The sequence below is a fragment of the Nothobranchius furzeri genome, chromosome 9 (genome assembly GCF_043380555.1).
Source record: "Nothobranchius furzeri strain GRZ-AD chromosome 9, NfurGRZ-RIMD1, whole genome shotgun sequence".
NCBI lineage: Eukaryota > Metazoa > Chordata > Actinopteri > Cyprinodontiformes > Nothobranchiidae > Nothobranchius > Nothobranchius furzeri.
The window spans coordinates 51,925,658-51,942,981 of NC_091749.1; the positions used below are offsets into that span (position 1 = coordinate 51,925,658).

The 17,324-nt window shown below is 40.3% G+C and overlaps 1 protein-coding gene across 8 annotated transcripts in view; it reads left to right on the forward strand.

The window, feature by feature from the left end:
- The first annotated feature begins 1,157 nt into the window (after positions 1-1,157).
- Positions 1,158-17,324, forward strand: part of LOC107381832 (C-myc promoter-binding protein) — a 92,583-nt gene continuing 76,416 nt past the window's right edge. For 7 of the 8 annotated variants that reach the window (XM_015953729.3, XM_054732199.2, XM_054732200.2 and 4 more), the window contains exon 1: positions 1,158-1,437. The gene's annotated coding sequence lies outside the window, so the exon portion shown is untranslated. Of the gene's footprint in view, positions 1,438-5,149; positions 5,292-17,324 lie in introns of all 8 variants that reach the window. The other variant, XM_070554929.1, reaches the window with a different exon arrangement.

A 17,324-nucleotide genomic window follows, 5' to 3' on the forward strand; every position in this document is an offset into this window, starting at 1 on the left:
GATTCCCCATCAGCAAAGGAATGCAATCTACAAAATCTTTGTTTAACCCAAGATTACAGTTGCACCGACATTTAGACAGCTTTACCACATTACTTTTCTTGACGTTTTTTACTAATGCAGTGCTACAGTTAGCTAAAAAAGGGGCATTTTACTTTTACCACAAGCATAAGCTTTACTTTGCAACGTAGAAAAGAGCCCACTGTATTGGTTTTAGGTTTTCATTTGGTGTGAGATAGAAATTCATCAAAAATATTGTGTTTATTGTAACTATTGATTCATTTTAGAACTCTTAAAGGTATGATAAATTCTCTTAAAGCCTTTCAAGCAAGTTACATTTTGAACAAACACACAAATAACAAAGACAAAAATTCTAAGGTTCAAACCCCTCCCTCAGCCTCTCTCCTCTCGTCAGAATCTGATGGTTGCAGAAAAGGGTTTAACAGTGCTTGGATGTAACGGATACTGACAAACAACCATGAAAACATATCATTATCTTACATTTTTGATCTGTTGTTTGTGCCTTTTAGCTAGCACATCATCCTGGCAGTGGCAGCTGAATGTGATACCATCCTTAACAGTACATTAAAATTCAGAGAAAGAACATCCTTAGTTTTGCCTAAGATTTCTCCAAACTTGTATTTCTCTTTGATGTCTACAATTTCCGTTTCTTTTCATGTACAATCAATGTTTGAAGGTGTCAAGATTGAGATAAGAAGACGTCAAAAACAGCAGCTGAAAATATATTTTTTTCTTTTGAGTGCAAAAGTGGGCATGAAGAAAATGGGCTGGAAATCTTCCTATCTCTTATTTACACAGGACATGTGAAGTCTTTGGAAATTTTTTTTATCTATCTATCTATCTATCTATCTATCTATCTATCTATCTATCTATCTATCTATCTATCTATCTATCTATCTATCATCTATCTATCTATCTATCTATCTATCTATCTATCTATCTATCTATCTATCTATCTATCTATCTATCTATCTATCTATCTATCTATCTATCTATCTATCTATCTATCTATCTATCTATCTATCTATCTATCTATGTTGTGGGCGGGGCGTTGGTGTGGGACCCCTGAGGGTCTGACCTTAGAATCGCCCCTGTAACTGAGATGTCCTCAGGAGTGATGGAAACACGAACCTGTGTGTGTATGTGTGCGTGCGTGCGCGACCGCGTGTTGGTGGACTCCCATCACAACCAAGATGGCGGCGGAGCGGACAGCCGGTTCGGTTCGCTGACTGACAGAAGAGGCAGCGTTTCCTTCTGTTGGGCAGCTAGCGCTCATACTTTGACAGAGAAAATTTATAATAACTGTAACATTGTTCAGCCAGCATTGCACCTTTTTAGCACAGTATGCAAGAGCACGGATTGAGGACGGAGACCGACCCAAGTTGAGTGTGAGGAGGACCGATTAACGTTCATAAGCGGGTAAGTACGGGATGATGAACCGTTACTGACTGCCTGCCTGGTGAGGGATTTACCGAACAACTGCCCGCTACTATTACTGCTACAAATCCATTTAGCTATTTCTGTTCAGGCCAGTCCATTTGTTTACATCTGCTTTGTGCTCTGGATTAAATGTAATGTTTTATCACAACTGAGACAACGTGTCCCATTTTATACGAAGCCAGCGCGTGCCACAGGTTGTTAGGTTGTTTGAAATCAGCATCAATTAATAAATATCAATTTAAGTCTATGGCAGTGAATGGAAACCACATCAAGCCCGTGTTCCACCATCATAAATGCTCCAACATGCACATCCCAAAGCGCTTATGATTTTATTAGAGTAAGTGACCTTTCTGGTGTGTGTGTGTGTGTGTGTGTGTGTGTGTGTGTGTGTGTGTGTGTGTGTGGTTTACCGCTTGGACTGGGAGGTATGTCAGTAGAAACGGGTGTTTTTTTTTAAGCTCTGTCAGCTGGTGTGAGCTAAAATGAGAGTTCATCTCTGGGAAAGGGGGATGAGTTTATGCTAATGCAGCCTCACAAATATTAATCATGTGAAAGGTTGGGATCACATCAGTGCCTCTAAACCACAACTCAAGGAATACAGTGCTGTAAACGATTCAAATCTTTACAGATTTGATCTGTTTTATCAATTTTTGCCACATCAGCAAACACATTTCAATATCAGACAAAGATAACCTGTGCAAATGCAAAATGTAGTTTTATTGGACTCTTTTGAGAGACCAATTAAACACCAACCTGGCACATTGTGAAAACGTAATTGACCCCTAAACCTAATAACTGGTTGTGACGCTGGGGTGGTGGTCCCACCACAAGGGGGACTGTTTCAACTACAGGGGGATCACACTCATGAGCCTACCTGGTAATGTAAAGGCTCAGATGGAGGACCTGGAAAGACAACCAAAAACAAGAAACATTTTAAATGCCTTTATTAGAGTATTAACCCTGAGATTATCAGAGTTATTTGGGGGGAAGGCTGGAACGTGGTCAGGGGACAGGCATGGGTCAGAGCTGGGGAAGCAAACAGCAGGATGATCCAAGAAGGGGCAGGTGAGAGGCAGACGACCATGGGTAGATCCAGATGGGGCAAGACGAGGTGGGGTAATCCAAGGAGCAGAAACAAAGTCGTGATCGTGGAAACAGGCATGGAACACCAGACTATGCATGAGTTTTATATGACAGGAGGATCAGGTGAGTTGTATGAGCTTGGTTAGCAGGAGCAGGTGTGGTAGATGAATGTGAAGAGCAGGCTGTGGATTGCTGAGGGAATGGGCATGGGTGGAACTGGGTCCTGACAGGTAAGGTCTGTTAGGGGTTCTGGAAAAGAGGGTCTGGTGAATAGTCAAACCTCAGAATCAGAAGGAGCAATGTGGTTTTCATCCTAGCCATGGGATACTGGACCAGCTCTATACACTTAGGGGGGTCCTGGAGGGTGATTGGGGGTTATCCCAACCAAACGTATTATGCGGACTTGGAGAAAGCTTTCAACCAAGTCTTGTGGGGGGTACTTTAGCAGTTTGGGGGACCAGGCTCCTTGATATGGGCTGTTAGGTCCCTGTATGACTGGTGTCAAAGCTTAGTTCTCATTGCCAGCAGTAAGTTGGGCTTATTTTTGGTGAGAGTTGGACTTTGCAATGGCTGCCCTTTGTCACAGTTTCTGTTCCTAACTTTAGGATTTCTATGCACAGCCAAAATGTTAAAGGGCGTCTTTCTCGGTAAACTAATGCTGAAGCCCTTAGTGGTGCAATGGATCAAAAATCTCACGGTTCAGATTATATGGTTTTCAGTCCCGGATGGGATCGTTAAACAGGTCTAAACTCTATATTTTCATTTAAAAAAGGAAGATATTTGAGAAAAAAAAGGTGCTATTACTGTTCCAACTTGGCTCCAACTAGCCTCCTGCTGGAAACCGGAAGTGACGTCGCTCAAGGAAAACGTTCCTGACTCTGCTCAGGAAAAAAAAAAGATTTGCAGCATGAAGCTCCAGTTTCTGAACATGAATATACATTTATGTTACATTCTGAAGGTGCACAGCCATATAGTTTTGAGCCAGCAGCAAGAGTTGACAGGAACAGCCTAAACGGTGAAAGTGCACAGCACTGGTCTAAAACGGTCCGAGTGCTGCTTTACTACTTTTGCGCAAAAGAAAGTATTCAAACAGCGATCAGAATAAAAAGCGGGTCTACAGTACAATATGTATTCTACACATCTGGCCCAGGAATCAGGCATTTAAATGTAGTTAATATAATTCTAGGGTAGCTAAAACATTAGCTACGTTTACATGCAGCATATTTCCCCTATCCGATTAAAGTCTTGGTTAATCGGAAATCAAATTCCACACGTCTTTCCCCATGCATTTAATTTTCTTATTCTCTAGCTTTGTCCATTGACTTATGGTTTTTTTCCTCGTTATGGAGCTTCTTTGCATTTTTACCTGTATGCTTTTCTTTTTGCTGATTGGTTTAATAAGCTACAAGCTCAGTAGTACGCGATGCCACTGCTCTTCCGCCACAGGAGAGGAGAGCAGGATAATGTGCTAATGATCACCCGCCCACATGTCCTCCAGCTCCTCAGACTTGTCCTGAGCGTATTTTTTAAATCTTTACTTTGATTGTAATTTTTTTTGTTTATGTGAAGCGCCTAGTGATTTTTATCTGAGAGGCACTATATAAAAGATTTCTTTCTTTCTTTCTTTCTTTCTTTCTTTCTTTCTTTCTTTCTTTTTTTCTTTCTTTCTTTCTTTCTTTCTTTCTTTCTTTCTTTCTTAGGCAGAGAGACTTCACACTGAAGTTGTACACATGCACAGTGAACATTATTTTACTCCAACAATCCAAATGAATGTGTACATGTGGACACCAATCAGAAAGATTATCGGACAAAACCACCTCTCTCAATGGGAATGAAATTTCATTCCAATCGTGCCTTATCGGATCAGATTATTCCGATTGACATGAAACATGTTTGATCTGATAGGGCGTTCACTCTGATTCCTTGCGCCCATGTAAATGTAGCTATTGATGGTTTTGCTCAAGTCTGGACCAGCCTTTCATGTCATGAGAAAACTCTGCTGCTGGATTTCAAACCTCAACTCAATGTACTAGAAACATATTCTTTTCTACAATTGTATAAATATTTAGCTCATAGGGCCATTGTTAAGTTTAGGTTTTTTTTTGTCTTTTGTGAAATCCCTTGTTTCGGAGTGTTGATGTCTGCTACATGTCTGTTTATGTCCTGAGACTCGATGGCTGTCCTTTTAGAATGCCAGAGAACAGAAGAGGTCATACTTATAATGAAAGAATGTCATCTGGCCCAAAAGAGCCAAATGGCATGGACTGCTTTCATGACCTGGTTGTTCAGTCATATTCAGTCATAATGTGAGTGAAACATCATAAGGGCAGACGTAGGTGACTGAAGCTTAAAGTTCAACTTTAACTTCCTCTATGTTAACTTTGACTTCTGACATCAGATGTTTCCTCTTGCGGCGAGGATGGTTTTAGTCTCTCAGACAAATGGTCCATGTTATTTCCAACCTTGAACATTTATTGAATATGAACCAAGTTTAAGAAAAGACTGATTTAACAGAATATGAATCCTCTGCTTGCCAGATATGGAGATTGTATCAAGATGTTCCTGAAGATGCAATCTCACAGTAAAACATCTCTGGTTTTCATTTCAGATGCTTAGAATAATTACTACCAGCTCCATCCTCTGTGGATTGTTTTATTCTGAAATCGTGGCAGAATGGTTACAACAGAGTCGTGTTTCCCCCCGGCTTGGTGTGGTTTGATCGGGAGGCCTGCAGCTTGTTGTAGCTGGTTGTAAGTTTTGCTTATATGTCCTAGTGTCCTATGTGTCATCCTGTTTTTCTTATTTAAAATTTTCATTATTTTCTCCCAATTTTTTTTATTATGATCTTGTATTTAAAATTTTTTTTTTTTTAAAGTTTTTATTTTCTTGCGACTCAGGTAAAGCTGAAGTGGTAGCAGCCGGCTGTTTCTCCTTCTCCGATATTATTGAGCAGAGAATCTCTCACACCAGTGGTGTTCTGTTGCTGAATCCGTGAGTGTATAATGAGTGGAGCACCCAGTTAAGTGCGGAAGTGCGGTGGTTTGCTGAGACAACAGGATGGTCCAATAGTTGCTTTCATTCTGAGCTGTGGTATTGGAGGAGGGGTTTAGACAAATGCGAGAATGGATGAACTTGATGAATAAGCAATCTACATTCAAGATTTTAAAATGTAATCATTGATTCTTATTTCTATATAAACAACTAAAGCTTGAACCCTGTTTGTTGTGTGTTTGTTACAGTCAGAGCTCCACTGGAAAAGGCTAATTATCACTATTATTCTGCTGTTGTTTAGTTTGCTGGGTTCACTAGGGCAAATAACAATTACCAACTTTATTCTTCTCATCATTCAGGGTGATTATGAGATGAAAGTCAAAGCATCAATAACACAGAGTCCAGTTTTAACAACAGCAAATGAAACCATCACAGACTGGAAACCAATTTGTGTATTTACATAAATAAATCTGTCTAACTTGAAGCTACAGAATTAAGAACAGTTTCTGTCAATCAGGGAATTAAAAGATCAGGCTGGGGAGACGAGGCTGGTCTGGGAGATCAGGTTTCCTGGAGACATGGTGTTTAATTCCCACAAAGCTCTGCATTAGCACTTCCTTGAGTAAATGCACAAATCAGGATGGTAATGGGGAGCATAAGCCTCCTCCCCTTCCAGTTGACTCATGGGTCTCCTGAATAAAAAAAGATTATGTAAGTGAACGGGGCTATAAAAGTTATATTCTGGTCCGCTTTGCCTTATGCCCTGAATCACACACATGTTGTACTTCAGTTTAAATGACAAATAATTATGTGTTTTGACTTTTTGGTGTAATTTGATGTTTATTAGCTTGTAAAATTTTTTAATTAAAATGACTACAAATGACAAGTCGTATATGATGTCACAGCAGAATCTTTTCTCCCCCGCAGCGGCCGTTTATCACATTTGTTGTGCTTTTCTTTAAGTTTAATTAGGGCTGCACGATATTAGGAAAACCTGCGATATTCGATAACAGTGCTTAATATTGCGATATCGATATTACTCACGATAAATGAACAAATACTAAAGTATGCAGTGTTGATGTCGTCTGGCGTGTGACGTCTGCTCTGGGTTCAAAGCAAACAAAAACTAATGCATGAATTCCATTACAACATAACATTTTTATTGCAAAAATATGCAGCTGCACCTGCTACTGTATTAGCAGCTGCACCTGCTACTGCATTAGCAGCTGTACCTGCTACTGTATTAGCAGCAAAACAACAAACTGCATGCATGCAGTTTCTCAGTGACTTTAAAACATCACCTCCACCATAAAACTTTTTCTGATGTTCCAAATACAGAAAAACATCCCTTACCAGGTTTTTTTAATAAATACAAAAATCAGAAAATAAGTTTAAATGTTAAATAATAGTTAACATCACTTAAATGCAACAGCAAATTCTCTCATTGCTACTGAACATTTTCTCCACTTATGTGGTTATGATATAAGGCTGTTGCTGTAATTGGGAAGTGATCTGTGCTGGGCCAAACTAGGAGAATATTAAGATTTTTTGAGGGAAAGAGAAAAACAATTGTCTACCTTTCAGAAGAGGAACTGGCAAAAAAACTACATGGAAAATATGTGAAAACGTTGGTTTGTAACCCCAAATTAACAAGTTTACCTAGATCTTAAAAAGCAGCTCAGATGATGAAACTGTAACTATGATTCTGATAACAAGCTAAAAAATTGAACTTGCTCCTCTAAGATAACCGGCTAGCAGAGCTTCTGACTGACAGTTTATGTGCAGCAGCAAATCAACTATCCTGATTAACAAGGTTATAAAAGCTCATAAATGAAAAATCACTTTGATGTGTGGGGGAACTTTTCCAGGCCCTCTTTAGCAGGGAGGGACTGGGAGGAGAGTGCTGTAGCCTTTTAGCTGGAAGCTAACCGTAGCGTGGGGCTAACGTCACCACCCGGTGGAACACTAGCGACATGGAAGTAGGTGGGTTGGTTCACCGGCACGTGTCGGAGTCAGCCCAGTTATTATCAGCTGCTTAACGACACCGAGCGAACTCACGTTCACGTTTGAAAGCAGCACTGATTCCAGAAACCTCAGCACAAAGTGCGTTCGTTGCTCTGAGCCAGCATGACGAACAAGGGAAGCGAGCGGCAGCGGAAAGCGGGGGCGGAGCGCAGCAGAGATAGTGGAATTTTGGGGTAAGGGTCTACGTAGGGGGCGGGCGTATTACGTGAACGGACCCATCTGATTGGCTGCATATCAGAGGGGGCTACATTTGGTCGAATAATACTTCCGCGTAAAAAACAGAGCTGGTTTACAAAAAGTTAATGTATGACACGGATGGAAATGTTTGAACCAAACATTTATCGCCATTTTTGACGTGCTTTGCGATGGGCCTATCGCACGTCCTGTTATCGCGATGACGATAATTTTTCGATATATTGTGCAGCCCTAAGTTAAATGCTCTTTCTTTTGTCCTAGAACAGGGGTCGGCAACCAGTTCTCATCAAAGAGCCATTATTACCCGTTTTCCACAGTAAAGAAAACACTGGGAGCCACAGCAGCCGCGGCCTACCCTCAGACAGCAGAGAGCTGCTTTAACCAATCACAACAGGTGACAGCAGCCAGTACCGGTCGCTCGTGTACGTCAAAGTTATCTTTCATAAGACGATAATCAATAAAACGATTTATATAAAATGGATCCAGAAGTTGTAGCCCGTCTCTGCCTACAATATTTTGATATTTTTCACCCTGTTGGTGGTTTTACTGAGCAGGTGCCGCTTTTGTTATACGTTTCTTTTTAAAACATGTTTAGACTGTTCAGAATACAAATTCAGGCTCTGTCACATTTGATTGTTGTAATTAAACTTTGTAGGTGGGGAAGGTCAGAAAAGGATCCGATCAATTTGTTTTTCCCTCATTTACAGTGACGGAGATAACGGCGCAGTGCGCCTGGCTCTGGTGTTAATCAAGTTAAATTATATCTCTTTGCAACAATTTTCACAAGAAAACAGAACAGTTAAAAGCTGGGCTTGTGTTGACCGGATAGTTCCCGTATTTGACCGTTTATTTTGACAGAGAAAGAATAGAAAGAATTACCCCCACGCATGCAGACAAACTGACATTTTATTCGTTACGCACATCGCAGATGTAGCTAAATCACTCAAGAAAAGATTCCCATCTGAACACCTGAGCCGGACACTGAGCTCAGCGCAGCTCACTGTCAGCGCGTACGTACGGTGCACAGCGAGCTGAAGATGTGGAGAGGGGCTTGGAGCGCGTTGCAGAACCAGAGCGCATGCAGGAACATTCCTCCGACTGAAGCGAGACTTGTCACTTAGAAAATGTTCCCTGATTATGAAACTTTGGCTGAATAGTGCTTGTTCCTGTCTCCAATGTGGCGACGCATCCAGGAGCCGTCTGAGGAGAATCCCAGAATCTCACATCCTCTTCAGCTCAGAAAGCGCCTATGATTACGCACAAGCGTGACCCGTCAACCCGGTCTCACAGTAAGACCGGGTTGGAACTGTTCAGGTTTACGCAGACAATCTTTACATTTAGAATTGGCATACAGATGTAAAATTAATGCAGTAAAATATAAAGCATTTTATTTAAATATCCATTCATTATTTTACAAGCACAGAGAGCCGCATCAGATGGATGGAAGAGCCGCATGCGGCTCCAGAGCCGCGGGTTGCCGACCCCCGTCCTAGAAGAAGGATCCAAATTTCGCTAAAATCGGCCATTTTTCTCCTACTTGTCTTTTTTCATGACGTTAATTAAATCGGCCATTTTTCTCCTACTTGTCTTTTTTCATGACATTAATTTAATGGGGCAACAGTTGTAGTCCTCTGCATGTTTTCATACAAAACCTAAAATAACTTTGGCCGCCTTTCAAAATTAAAGGGACTTTACGGAGTTTTGAATTTTTATGCTTGCGATTGCCCCCTCAGGCCAAAAGCGTAATGGCAGCTTCAATAGTAGGCTCGTGCACGAGGCGCGCATGCTGTACGTGCACACTCCTTAACAAAAATAACAGCTGAGACAGTCCCTTGTGTGTATGTGTGTGTGTGTGTGTGTGTGTGTGTGGCCCGGAGGACAGAGGACAGGAGAATGTGCAGCTAATTAATTGAATAATTTGGTTCTGTACCTTTCTCTTCAGCACAGCAGACAAAGGTTTAAGATGGGTCAGTCTTCCTGCATGCTCAGATCATTCCCTTCCCTTGCTTGAAAAATTGTTCCAAAATGAAAGTTGAACCCACATCTTTTTTATCTGAATTCAATGTCGTTCGGCAAGTCTCAAATAAAAATGTGGGCATCTTACTGTAAAAAAAAAATACCATTAATGTAAAAAATAAACTCTAAATAAACTATGTTCCAGAATCGAACTCAGGTCTTCTGCATGAGAGTCCGACGTCTTAAGCCTGATTTATGCTTCTCCGTCTGCGTCAGTGCGGAGACACGCAACGCCATTATCCGTCCTTGCGTAGGGCACGCAAGTACGTACGGAGTCGAGCCCACTTTTTTAAACATCTGTCGAACGAGACGGATTACGCAAGCTTGTGATTGGTCAGGATACCGCTGTTGTTTACAGCGCCGCCATTGCAAAGAGAGCCGAGGATAACTAGCGGCAGACACGGAGAAGCTTGAAGAATACGTTGCGAAAAAACTCTAAAAATATGAACGTTTAATTCTCCCGTGACAGGAGGAGTGAAAAGATGCACAGCAAGCATTTTATTTGTGGACGGAAATGACAGGTAACGTGGGTTTAGAGGTGGGGAGCGCATGAAGCAGTGGGAGAATGAGAGACAAATATGTCCGTGTTAAAAGTCTCTTATATACACAAAAAACACAATATAAACACACTATCTTGGACCGATACATGACAGGATACCACAGAACAGCGCTCTGTGATCCTGGCGGGCAATAGCTTTGCAACACTCTCCAGGAGACGGAGAAGTACGAGAGCAAAACGCTTCCGTCAATCCGTGCGTGTCTGTCCCTTGCGGAGCTGACGGAGAAGCATAAACCAAGCTTTACTAGGTTAGCTAAAGCGCCAGTGACATCCATTGTATCTGTAACATTTATATCCTTGATGACAGCTGAAACAACGTTCAAAGAACGGTTCGGAGCGAAAATGGCTATTTTGTTGCTAATTTGCAGGAAATATCTAGAAGAAAGTTCTACAGAAAGTAGCTAAGGGTCCTCAGAAATGTAGCTAGCTTTGTCACTAGCCGTTAGGAACAGCGACAAAGTGGCACTGCCTATCTCCAGCGGTCAACGGGCAATCAGGCGGGGTACACCCTGGACAGAGAGCCAGTCCATCGCAGGGCAACACAAAGACTTACAGGAAAAACAATCATGCACTCACACCTAAGGACAATTTAGACAGATCAATCAACCTAACAGTCATGTTTTTGGACTGTGGGAGGAAGCCGGAGTACACGGAGAGAACCCATGCATGCACAGGGAGAATGTGCAAACTCCATGAAGAAAGATCCTAGGCCGGGAATCGAACCCAGGACCTTCTTGCTACAAGGCAACAGCTCTAACCCCTGCGTCACTGCGCAGCCCCATATAATTCAATGTCAGATATTTTTCCCAAGTTTTGTTTAACTGTTCAGTTGTTTATGTGTATCTGTTATGGATTTGAAAATGTGACAGTAAAAGTTAAGAGAAGCAGGAACCTATAAATGTGAGTTAAAATGAAGTGTAAACAAATTAGTAAGGCTATAACTTAATACTGAAACAACAAAGTTCAACAGGCATGGATTGCTGCAATGTGAATACATATGATTCAGCTTAAAGGCACAAAATTAACTTTCCACTTTTAAGTTATCATCTATAGATCAACTATTAATATTAGTATTACTATCAGATCTGATCAGGAGATGTGTCCCCTATGTGAAGAAAACAGGAAAACAGCAAATGTTAAATTGTCTAAGTCATCCATTCTGTCTACGCAGGTTGTTTACAATAACCAGTCAGCTCTGCTTCCCTAAAGTGCCACTTATTCTCTCTGCTGTTTTAGTAAAAGAACTGCCTCATGTTAACTTCTTGGATTTTAGCTTGTGCAGCTTCCTTCCCAGTACCGTTGCACATCAGGAGCAAATCCAGAACAAATCACGTACAGTAGGAAGTACATCACTTGTAAGTCGTTTTGGACAAAAGCGTCTGCTAAATACATAAACATGAACATAAACATTCTCTATGCACAAACTTTACTACACAGTTTCAACTTTCTTGCAGTCAACTGCATACATTTTCCAGCATTGTTTTTGATACTTTTTTCCTACTCTTCTAACCTGCAGTAAGTAGTTATGTAATGTAGATAACATTTCGGTGCTCTTCAGTTGGACAAAGGCTTAGAGGTGGGTATTCTGCAAAACATTAGCAATACCTTTTGAGTAAAGAAGCAGATATTCTTGCATTTTTCATCAGTTTGAAGACATTTGGTGATCTTCTTTTCAGGTTTCAGCTGGTACACCGTTCTTGTGTTGTATTAGAGACAGACATGTTTCTCCTGGAAATATGAACCACCCAGAGTCACTGAGTTGTGAGTGTTAGTTTATTTTTTAATATTTTTGAGTTGGTGATGGGCTGCATAGTGGTGTAATACTGTTGTTCCAGAGCATGGCTGCATGTTAGGGGCTTTCTTTGTGAGCGTTGCATATTAATTCATACGTGTAGGTAGATTTTCTCCAGGTATTGTTGTTTTCTCTTACAGTTCAAAACCATATTGAATAATTTGGAGAGTCTAAATGGACCCACAGCCTGAAGCTTCCTTTTGTTCTTGATGTCACATGACTTAATGTTTAAAGTCAGAAGAACCCAACGCCCACTGCTTTTGGGTAATTAAAAGCAGATGTTTGACTTCCTACTTGCTCATGTTTATGTTCTTGAGCACATTCCTTCTCACTTTCACGCATCTGGCCTGCTGTGGCTGTTTCATTGCTGGATGTCTTTACAGCTGGAGCACAGTGCGCCGGCCGGCCCAGAAGACCCTCAAACCAGGGCGTCTTTAGCAATTTTCGTTGGCCCCTGTTCTTGTAAAGCTGAGACAGCTGGAAATTGTTCCTGTCACTCTGACACAAAGAAAAACCCTTTTGGAAGTGAATCGAAGGTCTGTAGGTTTTTGGACATACTATCACACTCCGCCCTTAACTCTGCTGGGATTATAAGTCAGCGGGTTCAGGCTTTGTCTACAATTCTGAATCCAGAGCTGTTATGCTGCCAAGTTTAAAGTTTCAGGGCTTGTGGTGCTGAAATATGCATTGATTTGGGTATAAAACTAATACACCAAAACCAAATCTGTGCATTCAGCAGAATCAGTAGCTTCAGATAAATCATGTCTTTTAGAACAATCTTTGACCAAATTATGATTTAGTTCAAAGGTACAATAAGTTAGAATATGACAGTAAAAAACACTTAACAGTCTAATGTCTTAACCATGTTGGAAGGGAGGTTAAGATGCAACAGATTTCATCAACAACTCAATATTTCAATTAAATGTTCAGATCTACTTATCAGCGTACTGTCTTTGCTCATCATCTAAAATTTTCTGGCGTTGATCCGTAGCTGACTGCCATGAAACTCACGGAATGGGAGTGAGAGAGTCACTAGTGTGTTTTGAAGCATGGGCTGCAGTACACAAATCTGACCACAGGATGCTATTCGTAGTCCGATCGTACACCTTTCCCTTTTTTAATAAAAAATAGACAATAACACAAATAACTGACAGTGTTTTGTGGACCATTGTGTTCACAGGCAGTTTGTGTAAAAGAAATAAAAAATAATTTAGAAATGCTTGAAGGAATTCCGTAGTGCTTTAGGACTTCAGGACACACACACACACACACACACACACACACACACACACACACACACACACACACACACACACACACACACACACACACACACACACACACACACACACACACACACACTGCCAAATGTTCAGATTTTAATGCCAGGTAGAAATCTTCTGGACTTCTCTATATGTGTGTTTACCTCAAGATGAAGTCAAACTTTCCATCATAGGTCAAATGGCTGAAAAAGAAACAGGGCTATCCTGTAAAAATTATTATATTTGGCATCAGATTGTCTTTCATTTGAGTAACAGTATGAGTCACAGCTCTACATCATCTGACTGGGTGTAGCTACATTGGGAAATACAGTAATGATTCGTGCATGAAGAATTGGTAAAATTGTATGGTATAATTATGTTTCTGAAAGATTTTTGCTCCTTCTCAGCACTTTAATGCAGATATGCTTGCCTTTTCTGAGAAAAACATGGGCCATGCCTTAAAACTTGTAAGGAAATGTTCATTGTAGATTCATTAAAATGTAGTTTTAGTCTTGGTTTCAGATGTAGAATTGCTCTCTATAGATTTGCATGTATTCTGTTGCCTGTATTGATGTCAATGAACAACAACATAATTAGTCTTCTAATTTGCTCAGTCAGCTGTGTCTCCACAAAGTCCAGTGTCACAGGTGTCACAGACTGAAAACAACGGAGGTGGTTTGAGTCTGGATGTCCTGGTTTGCGCATGTGTATGTAGTTCTTATATAATTTGTGCTGTGATATTCCTGTTTTGGCTAGAGTAATATATTTTTAGCTGACTGACAACATGGTGGGGATGTGTGTCATTCTTTGGCCTGTCACATGACTAACGAGGGGGGATCATTGCATGAGACCACAGCAAAAGGTCTCTAGGACTCAGTGTCAGATATGACAGAAAAAAAAAATCAGATCTACTTGTCTTTTGCCTTATCGTAAGGCTGTTGACGTTTGGATGGACTCACTTCAGATACGTTTTTATCCATTTCAAAACAAATAATACTCAAGTATATTTTGTCATAGATAGATAGATAGATAGATAGATATATAGATAGATATATAGATAGATAGATAGATAGATGATAGATAGATAGATAGATAGATAGATAGATAGATAGATAGATAGATAGATAGATAGATAGATGATAGATAGATAGATAGATAGATAGATAGATAGATAGATAGATAGATAGATAGATGATAGATAGATAGATAGATAGATAGATAGATAGATAGATAGATAGATAGATAGATAGATAGATAGATGATAGATAGATAGATAGATAGATAGATAGATAGATAGATAGATAGATAGATAGATGATAGATAGATAGATAGATAGATAGATAGATAGATAGATAGATAGATAGATAGATAGATGATAGATAGATAGATAGATAGATAGATAGATAGATAGATAGATGGATAGATATCCTTAAACAATAAATAAGACTGTGGATAAATAAAGAGCTTTATTCTGCTACAGCAAGCCCATTCAAGAATCAACATGCCACTTAGCTATGGCTTAAAAAGTTTATAATGATTGGTAATGTTACAGAATTTAAATGTTTCTTCTAAACTATATATTTTCTGCCTACAACCATATTTCAGGTATTTGCAAACCTTCAGCAGAAAACTCAATGCAATGGTGAGCAGCTGGGTGTTGTTATGGTGTACCCCCCACCCACCTTTGTGGATTACAACAAGCTTTAAACAGAGTTCAGTCCACTATGGTTCTGCTCATTTTCATTGTGTGATCCCTTGTCGCCACCACAACAGTAACAAACTACATACCTGACTTTTTTAGGTTCAATCTGCTTTATTCTCTTCTCTTCTGATGGTGACTGTACTGTAGGTTGTGATGATAAAAAACAAAGTGACATACAGATATGTGTGACTGAGTTAAAGTAACAATGTGTAGTTTTTACCGGTAATCTCTCACAGCAAATTCCGAAGTGTTAAATCAACTCCTAGGGAGTTAAATTCAACACTTTCAATGTGTTTATATTGGTCCACTCTAAATTGAGTTAAAACAACTCTTTTGAAAGTGTTAAGCAGTTAACTATGTGACAGAGTTAGAAAAGCACTCAAAATTGTTGAAATTTAACACAGATAGATGTTAAATCTAGCCAACACTAGTGTTTAGTGTAAAATTTTAACACTCTTAGTGTATTCTCTTAACACCAATCAAGATCCAAATAACACACACTATGGAAAGTGTTACATTTAAAATGTTTATATATGTAGCGTCTCTCAGAGTAGGGACTCCAAAGCGCTTTACACTACAGTGTATCATTCATCCATTCACACACTGGTGATGATGAGCTACAATGTAGCCACAGCTGCCCTGGGGCGCACTGACAGAGGCGAGGCTGCCGATTACAGGCGCCACCGGTCAAATCTGATCCAATCTGATATTCTGTTTCATAGTTTTTAACCCAATTATATATATATATATATATATATATATATATATATATATATATATATATATATATATATATTTATTTATATTTATATTTATATATATATTTATATAAAATATACCCATATAAACAATTGAAAGTAAATTAAGGTAATCCTGATCAATGGTCCCTAAAACACACACCTCTTAAATTTACATAGCAAACCACACAAGTTGCAGTTTAAATACGTCTGTATTTAAACAAGCACACCACATTAAAAACAGCACTGGCTTTGCCAAAACTTCAACAAATGCTACACAATGTGGCAATGTGGCACAATGTATGTATTTTCACACCTCTCATTAGAAAATTGTTTGCCATATAGGGCTGTCGCGGTAACCGCAAAAATGAAATATCGCGATATGAAGAAGCCCACCGCGCTGCATCATGGGCCACCGCGATTACTGAACTTGGTTCAACTCAATGATGCATGTTGAGAAGGATGGCTGCACTGGTATCAAAACGAAACGTTACTTCGCTCCTGTGGGAGCACTTTGGTTTTCAGTACGTCAGCTGCTGGCAGCCAGGGTCCTTGGCCGAGACAGAGCTGCCACCAGCGGCAAAAATAAATAAATAAATGCTCGGAGACCTGCTGAAGTCCCGGACAAGCACTGCTTCTGCAACCGTCCCGAAGAGAGTTTGAGCCGAGCTGGAGCTCACTCGCTACCTGCAGGAGGAATGCATTCGCCCTTAAGAAACCCCCGTGACACGGTGGAGCAACAACCGGGAAAGATTCCCTTTGCTCGCCAGAGTCGCACTCAAGTACGTGTGTGTTAGTGCAACGAGCGCACCATCCGAGAGGGTTTTCAGTGTTGCTGGAAATGTTGCCACCCCTCTCAGATCCTCTCTCAAACCGTAGTTAACATGCTGGTTTTCCTTGTGGGTAACAAGGACGTGACCGAGCTATAAATCACCGTTATTCGTGTGTGTGAAAGTGAAATGATAGTGCGCCCGCCCCCCGGCGCGCGCGCGCACGGTACATGTAATTTTTTATGCTTGATTTTAAACAACTAAACAAAATGGGGACTTGTTTCTTATTTGTTAGATGCTGCAGCCAAATTTGCATTTAAAAGTTTAACCTTCTCCTGAATTTTGTTGTTTTTAAGTTCAGTCGGACTCCAACTGTCGGAGAAACAAGCGTTACTGCGATCTGTGTTGTTACTGCCCTTTGATCTGCATTCAGTAAAGTGTTATTAAAGAAGGAACGGCAATTTTTAACCTTTTTTAAATGTGTAAACATTATGTTTAGATAGTACTGCAATAAAAAAGGGCTGCAATAATATCGCACACCGCAATATTAAGCCACCCTGAATCACCGCAGGGGGAATTCCTCAACCGCGACAGCCCTATTGCCATATGGTCTGTAATAAACTAACTCCTTAATTGGAAAAACAGTAAATGAATCTGCTCTCTCATCGATACAGTATGCATTGAAATGATCTTCAAAATAAACAGTGTCCACCATACTTGTGAAAATAAAAGCT